Raw genomic sequence first — 8853 nt, forward strand, 5'->3', positions numbered from 1 at the left:
ATGCTAGTGGGAGGTCGCGTCTGCTATGGGCCAGCGTCAATGCCGAGAGATTGCTCTACAGCGGTATGAATACGGGCAACTGACACCGAGCGCGAACGCATACGGGCGAGGTAGGAGGGTTTTGGTGGGCCAGGGTAGTCAGGGGCGGGTGTGACAGTGGTCCGTACGCCCACAATGTCAACCCCTACTTTGTCTCCGGTTTGCGGCATAAACACGTCCGAATCTTTCGATGGACCAATACATACCGCGTTGGATGTCACAACATGGTTCAGACATATGCGGATGATTTGTGGATTGAAGATGCCCATGTCACCTTTAGCAAAACCGATTTCCAGATCGACTGGAATTGTTATTTCTAAATCGACCAAGATTTACAATGTGAGATCTAGAATTACAAAAGTGCGAACTCAGTTGCACATGGCAAAAGTTGGCGATACAGGAGTAGCACGCGAGTCACGTTCTTGTCACCTTGCAATGGAGGACGAGCCCCACCTCCGCCCGACCATCTCCATGTGCAAACTACCCATGCCATGCCGTCTGCGTGCTGCCACCCGTGGTGTCCGGCGCTCCTCAGCTGACTCGCCTGCTTTCTCGCGCCTGCCGCCCGACCTCGCAGCGCTCCACACAGTCCACACTGCGGGGAGGCATCGGCACTGCGTCGAGCCATGGAGCTGACCAGACCCCTGTGCCTCCTGCTCGCCGTCATCGGCGCGGCGACGGCTGCCATGGCCACGGCGGAGGAGCTCGAGATGGAGGGCGTGTCCTCCTACATCGTGCACGTCGCGCCGGAGCACGCGCCCCGGCTGCCGCGGCGCGGCCTGCTGGCCACCCGGCCGTATGCGGCCTTCCTGCGCGACCGCATCCCGTTGGAGATGTCCAGCCCGGCGCCGCGGGTGCTCTACTCCTACGCGCACGCCGCCACGGGCTTCGCGGCGCGGCTCACGGCCCGCCAGGCCGCGCGCCTCGCGTCCTCGGGCGCCGTCCTCGCCGTCGTGCCCGACGAGGTGCAGGAGCTGCACACCACCCTCACGCCGTCCTTCCTCCGGCTCTCGGAGTCGTCCGGGCTGCTCCCGGCGTCCAGCGGCGCCTCCGACGTCGTCATCGGCGTCATCGACACCGGCGTGTACCCGGAGGGGCGCAAGTCCTTCGCCGCGGACCCGTCGCTGCCGCCGCCGCCCCGCAGGTTCCGCGGCGGCTGCGTGTCGACCCCGGAGTTCAACGCCTCCGCGTACTGCAACGGCAAGATCGTCGGCGCCAAGTTCTTCCGCCGGGGACACGAGGCCGCGACAGGTCGGCGCAATGCGGTCGGTGAGACGGTGTCCATGTCGCCGCTCGATACCGAAGGCCACGGCACGCACGTCGCGTCCACCGCCGCCGGCTCTGCCGTGGCGGACGCGTCCTTGTACGGCTACGGCGAAGGAAGAGCCGTCGGCGCGGCGCCGGGCGCGCGCATCGCCGTCTACAAGGCGTGCTGGAAAGGGTGCGCCAGCTCCGACACCCTTGCCGCGTTCGACGAGGCCATCGCAGACGGCGTCGACGTCATCTCTGCTTCGCTCGGCACCATGAAGGCACGCAAGTTCTACAAGGATACCACGGCCGTGGGCGCGTTCCACGCTGTTAGCAAGGGCATCGTCGTCTCCGCCTCCGCTGGGAACTCCGGCCCCGGCGAATCCACCGTCGTCAACGTCGCGCCGTGGTTCTTGACCGTCGGCGCGTCCACCATCAACCGCGAATTTCCGGCCGACGTCGTTCTCGGCAACGGGGAGACCTTCACGGGCACCTCGTTGTACGCCGGCAAACCGCTTGGCCGGACAAAGGTTCCACTGGTGTACGGCGAAGACGTGGGCTCGAACATCTGTGAAGCCGGGAAGCTCAATCCCGACTTGGTTGCCGGGAAGATTGTTTTGTGCGATCCCGGAGTGAATGGGCGGACAGAGAAAGGATTTGCCGTTAAACTCGCCGGTGGCGCCGGAGCAATCCTCGGTGGCGACGAAGCACAGGGCGAGCAGGCCAGAACCAGCGCTCACATCCTCCCCGCCAGTGCCGTCACATTTGCCGCCGCCGAGAAGATCAAGAAGTACTTGCGCACGCAAGCATCCCCCGTCGCGACCATCGTGTTCCACGGCACCGTGGTCGGACGGTCACCCCCTTCGCCTAGAATGGCATCCTTCTCCAGCCGCGGCCCGAGCCGGCTCGTCCCAGAGATCCTCAAGCCGGACGTCACGGCCCCCGGCGTGGACATACTGGCTGCCTGAACAGGCGCCGCCTCGCCCTCGCTGCTCGACGGCGACTCGAGGCGCGTGCAGTACAACATCATGTCGGGCACCTCGATATCGTGCCCACAGTTGAGCGGCATCGCGGCGCTGCTCCGGCAGGCGAGGCCGAAGTGGAGCCCGGCGGCGATCAAGTCCGCCCTGATGACCACCGCGTACAACGTGGACAGCGCCGGCACCGTCATCGGGGACATGTCCACCGGCAAGGCTTCCACGCCATTCGCGCGCGGGGCAGGCCACGTGGACCCCAACCGCGCCACCGATCCAGGCCTGGTGTACGACGCCGGCACGGAGGACTACATCGCCTTCCTCTGCACGCTCGGCTACACCGCCGAGCAGATGGCCGTGTTCAGCCCGGCGACCAACTGCTCGACGCGCGCGGGCGCCGGCGTGGGGGACCTCAACTACCCGGCCTTCTCGGCGGTGTTCGGCCCGGAGAAACGCGCGGTCACGCAGCGCCGCGTCGTGCGGAACGTCGGGAGCAGCGTCAGGGCGACGTACAGGGCCAAGATCGCCAGCCCCGCCGGCGTGGCCGTGACGGTGAGGCCGCAGAAGCTGCAGTTCAGCGCGACGCAGGGGACGCAGGAGTACGCGATCACCTTCGCGCCACGGATGTTTGGGAACGTCACGGAGAAGCACACGTTCGGGTCGATCGAGTGGAGCGACGGCGAGCACTCGGTGACGAGCCCCATCGCCATCACCTGGCCGGCGAGCCAGGTTGCGGACATGTGATCGATCATCAATGTGGTTTAGGCATCTTTAGCAGAAGATGGCAGAATAAAATAAAAGAAGGGATTTTTCGCGAGCTCGTCCCGCAACAGTTCACGTGGATGGCATTGAAGTGGCGATGCGTGCAGCGCGCCGTCTCGTCGCCATCCACGGCCTCACCTGCAACACCGTAGCGCCGCTCCCCGTCGCTGCTCGTTGGCTCCGCCACTCGCCGGCTCGCGGTTGCAGCATCGGTGCTCTGCGTGGACCGCCATTCGCCCCTGCGGCTCCAGCGTTCGTCCTCGGTGCAGCGGCCTGCCGTAGCCGTCGTCGAAGACAAATGTATCCACAGTGGGTGCCAGTTCCAGCATCTAGACACCACGGTTACGCATCCCCGTCGGGTCGTGGTCACCACTGGAAAATCTTTCAGCGGTCGCGTTCCAACATCCGGTGGTCGCGGTTTCAGCTTCTTCCAACGCGGTTGCAGTACTCGCCGGCTGCCATCCTCGGGTAGGGCAGCCATTGCAGCATCCTCCTTCGCTAGTTCCAGCATACCCCCATGGTAGCACCCCGTCGCCGCGGTTGCAGCACGCGTGCACCCCTGGTAACCGTCGCTGCGGCGCGCTGGTGGCCTCCGTCGTTGCCGGCCACCGCCGTCACGCACCCCCCCTGGCCACCACGGTTGCAGCATGTGGTCACCGTCGTGGTAGCACCTCTTCACCATGGTTGCAGCACGCGGTGCACCCTCGGGTAACCATCGCCATGGCACTGGTGGTCTCCATCGCCGCTGGTCACTGCCGTGATGCACGCCTGCCACCACAGTTGCAGCACGTGGTCACCTCCATGGTAGCACTGATCGCTGCGGCTGAAGCACGCAGCGCACCCCCCGGTCACCGTCGTCTTGGCGCTGTTGGTCTCTGTCGGCATAGGAGGAGCTCCTTCGCTTTGAACCGGTTTTGAGAGAAGGGTATGTCTAGTTCCCAGTCGACTTAGACTTCGCGAAGTCTGGTCGATGATGTCATCTTTTTTTTCATGGAACACTTCGGCCCTTTGTTGTTTATTATTGTCCAGCCCATATCCCCATGGCTTGTTGCTTTTTGGGTTGGCTACACTACTAGGGATAACCCTAGTAGTAACGCTTGTTCTATAGCTAGCAGTAGCGCTTGTAGAAGCGCTACCAATAAGGCGCTACAGCTAACTTGTAGTAGTAGCATTGAAAAACAAGCGCTACTGCTATACCTAGTTAGCAGCAGCGCTTTGTAGGGGAAAGCGCTACTGATAATAGTAAGTAGCAGTAGCGTTTCTTTTGAAAAGCGCTGCTGCTAAATTTTCCTGTATTTTTGAAAATGCAGCTTATTGTCGCTGTATTTGTATGGTTTTATATACAGTATTTTCATCATATGATTTTATCACCGTGATTAGTTATTATATATAACAATGGGTGAAATGAACGTGAATTAGATTCAGGTGGAGGCAACATGTGGTGCATGTCGAAAGTACTACTAATCCAAACTTGATCTAGTTTGGATTAGTAGTACTTTCGATGTGCACCACATGTTGCCTCCACTTGAATCTAATCAATGTTTATTTCACCACTGATATATATAATAACTCATCATGCTCATATATCAACTTAGCATCACGCATCATCGTAATAATAAATAACTCATCATTGGTATCATGATAACAAGTCGTACTCATCATCATCATCATCATCATCATACAACTTCTACTCGTTATCATAATAATAAGTCATACTCATCACCATCATAGTCATCTAACCAACCCTACCTAATTGTTCTTAGCACATGATCATGTGTATTAGTTAGGACCTAACTATCCTCTCTAAGGTAAAATAGCATAAAACAAGATAGGCACTGACTCTCCATTATGGAGAATGGAGATTATCCTGTCTTCAATTCTTGCATTTCGGACAATGTTGCTTCCAAGTAGCTCCCTACAATTGTCCATACATTTTTTCCAATCTTTGATTGTCATATGTCTTCATCGGTTTTAGAAATCCGGTATGAACATCAGTGAAGCCTAGGATGACCTGACCGTAAGCTCATAACATTAAGGTGACCTTTCGGAAACATAAGATGAGGCACACAATCCTTCGGGGTTTTCTGTTGAAAAACATAATAATAACATCATAGTTAGCAATGTAGTTTAGCTTTAGAAAATTAAGTGCAAAAGATGCACGGATGTCGTAATAGTAAAAAAATCTTACCATGCCATCTCCAAGGATGTTACCGTAGGTCAGCATTGATACGTCTCCAACGTATCTATAATTTTTGATTGTTCCATGCTATTATATTACCCGTTTTGGATGTTTATGGGCTTTACTTTACACATTTATATCATTTTTGGGAATAACCTACTAACTGCAGGCCCATCCCGTATTGCTATTTTTTTGCCTATTTCAGTATTTCGAAGAAAAGGAATATCAAACGGAGTCCAAACGGAATGAAACCTTCGGGAGCATGATTTTTAGAACGAACGTGATCCAAAGGACTTGGAGTGCAAGTCAGAAGCAGCCGAGGCGGCCACGAGGGTGGAGGGCGCGCCCACCCCTACATGACGCGCCTCCTATCTCGTGGGCCCCTCGGGCGTCCACCGACCTACTTCTTCCTCCTATATATACCCACGTACCCCGAGAACATCAGGGGAGCCAACGAAAACCTAATTCCACCACCGTAACCTTCTGTATCCGCGCGATCTCATCTTGGAGCATTCGCCGGCGCTCCACCGAAGGGGGAATCGACCATGGAGGGCTTCTACATCAACACCATAGCCCCTTTGATGAGTTGTGAGTAGTTTACCACAGACCTTCCGGTCCATCGTTATTAGCTAGATGGCTTCTTCTCAATTTTTGGATCTCAATACCATGTTCTCCTCGATCTTCTTGGAGATCTATTCGATGTAACTCTTTTTGCGGTGTGTTTGTCGAGATCCGATGAATTGTGGATTTATGATCAAGTTTATCTATGAATAATATTTGAATCTCCTTTGAATTCTTTTATGTGTGATTAAGTTATCTTTGCAAGTCTCTTCGAATTATTAGTTTGGTTTGGCCTACTAGATTGATCTTTCTTTCAATGGGAGAAGTGCTAGCTTTGGGTTCAATCTTGCGATGTCCTTTCCCAGTGACAGCAGGGGCAGCAAGGCACGTATTATATTGTTGCCATCGAGGATAAAAAGATGGGGTTTATATCATATTGCATGAGTTTATCCCTCTACATCATATCATCTTTCTTAATGTGTTACTCTATTCTTATGAACTTAATACTCTAGATGCATGCTGGAGATCGGTCCATGTGTGGAGTAATAGTAGTAGATGCAGGCAGGAGTCGGTCTACTTGTCACGGACGTGATGCCTATATACATGATCATGCCTAGATAATCTCATAATTATTCACTTTTCTATCAATTGCTCGACAGTAATTTGTTCACCCACTGTAATACTTATGCTATCTTGAGAGAAGCCACTAGTGAAACCTATGGCCCCCGGGTCTATCTTTTATCATATAAGCTTTCAATCTACTTTTATTTGCATCTTTACTTTTCCAATCTATATTATAAAATAGCAAAAATATATTTATCTTATCATACTATCTCTATCAGATCTCATTTTTGCAAGTGGCAGTGAAGGGATTGACAACCCCTTTATTGCGTTGGTCGCGAGTTCTTTGTTTGTTTGTGTAGGTGCGTGGGACTTTTGAGGAGCCTCCTACTGGATATATACCTTGGCTCTCAAAAACTGAGGGAAATACTTATGCTACTATTGCTGCATCACCCTTTCCTCTTCAAGGAAAACCAACGCAAGCTCAAGACGTAGCAAGAAGGATTTCTGGCGCCGTTGCCGGGGAGGTCTTCGCTCAAGTCAAGATATACCAAGTACCCATCACAAACTTATCTCCCTCGCATTTACATTATTTGCCATTTGCCTCTCGTTTTCCTCTCCCCCACTTCACCCTTACCGTTTTATTCACCCTCTCTTTTTCAATCTCCTCTCTTTCACTTGCCTTTTTTCTGTTTGCTTGTGTGCGGATTACTTGTCGCCATGGCACAAGATAATACCAAATTGTATGATTTCTCCAATACCAATAATAATGATTTCCTTAGTACTCCGATTGCTCCTATTAATGATGTTGAGTCTTGTGAAATCAATACTGCTTTGCTGAATCTTGTTATGAAAAATCAATTCGCCGGCCTTCCTAGTGAAGATGCCGCTACCCATCTAAACAACTTTGTTGATTTGTGTGATATGCAAAAGAAGAAAGATATGGACAATGATATTGTTAAGTTGAATTTATTTCCATTTTCTCTTAGAGATCGTGCTAAAGTTTGGTTTTCGTCTTTTCCTAAAAAATAGTATTGATTCTTGGAACAAGTGCAAAGATGCTTTTATCTCTAAGTATTTTCCTCCCGCTAAGATCATCACTCTTAGGAACGATATTATGAAGTTTAAACAACTTGATCATGAGCATGTTTCCCAATCTTGGGAAAGAATGAAATTGATGATCCACAATTGCCCTACTCATGGTTTGAATTTATGGGTGATCATACAAAAATTTTATGCTGGATTGAATTTTTCTTCTAGAAATCTTTTAGATTCAGCCACGGGAGGCACGTTTATGGAAATCACTTTAGGAGATGCTACAAAACTCCTTGATAATATTATGGCTAATTATTCTCAATGGCACACTGAAAGATCTTCTAGTAAAAAAGTGCATGCTATAGAAGAAATTAATGTTTTGAGTGGAAAGATGGATCAACTTATGAAATTGTTTGCTACTAAGAGTGCTCCTCTTGATCCCAATGATATGCCTTTGTCTACTTTGATTGAGAATAATAATGAATATATGGATGTGAATTTTGTCGGTAGGAATAGTTTCGGTAACAATGCTTAAAGACGAACTTTAATCCGAAACCGTTTCCTAGTAATTCCTCTAATAATTATGGAAATTCCTACAATAATTCTTATGGTAATTTTAATAAGATGCCCTTTGATTTTGAGAATAGTGTAAAAGAATTTATGATCTCTCAAAAGAATTTTAATGCCTTGCTTGAATAAAAATTGCTCAAAGTTGATGATTTGGCTAGGAATGTTGATAGACTCTCGCTTGATGTTGATTCTTTGAAACTTAGATCTAGTTATCCTAAGCATGATATCAATGAGTCTCTCAAAGCAATGAGAGTGTCCATTGATGAGTGCAAAGAATGAACCGCTAGATTGCATGCTAAGAAAGATTGCTTTGTAAAGGTGTCTTCTTCTAGTTTTCATGATAATAATGATAAAGTTATTGATGTGTCCCCTATTATATCTTTGTTTTTAAATATGAATCTTAATAATGATGGGACTGAAGATGAGTCAACTTTAGTTAAAAGGCGTCCCAATAATTTGGAGTTTTTAGATCTTGATGCTAAATTTGGTAAAAGTGGGATTGGAGAGGTCAAGACTTTAAATAGCATTGAACCACCAATTATACTGTAGGGGCCTCCCTTACAGTCTTTCTGTCAAAAAAAATAGCATTGAACCCACTATCTTGGATTTCAAGGAATTTGATTATGATAATTGTTCTTTAGAAAGTTGTATTTCCTTGTTGTAATCCGTTGTGAATTCTCCTCATGCTTATAGTCAAAATAAAGCTTTTACCAAATATATCGTTGATGCCTTGATGCAATCTTTTGATGAAAAACTTAATTTTGAAGTTTCTATACCTAGAAAACTTAATGATGAGTGGGAACCTACTATAAATATTAAAATTAAAGACCATGAGTATTATGCTTTGTGTGATTTGGGTGCTAGTGTTTCCACGATTCCGAAAACTTTATGTGATACTCTAGGTTTCCATGATCTTGATGATTG

At 49.9% G+C, this 8853-nt stretch overlaps 1 pseudogene; it reads left to right on the plus strand.

Annotated features, from left to right (window-relative positions):
* The first annotated feature begins 505 nt into the window (after positions 1–505).
* On the plus strand, positions 506–3078 carry LOC119326622 (annotated as a pseudogene).
* Positions 3079–8853: the final 5775 nt, after the last annotated feature.

The sequence above is a fragment of the Triticum dicoccoides genome, chromosome 6B (assembly GCF_002162155.2).
Source record: "Triticum dicoccoides isolate Atlit2015 ecotype Zavitan chromosome 6B, WEW_v2.0, whole genome shotgun sequence".
Classification (NCBI taxonomy): domain Eukaryota; kingdom Viridiplantae; phylum Streptophyta; class Magnoliopsida; order Poales; family Poaceae; genus Triticum; species Triticum dicoccoides.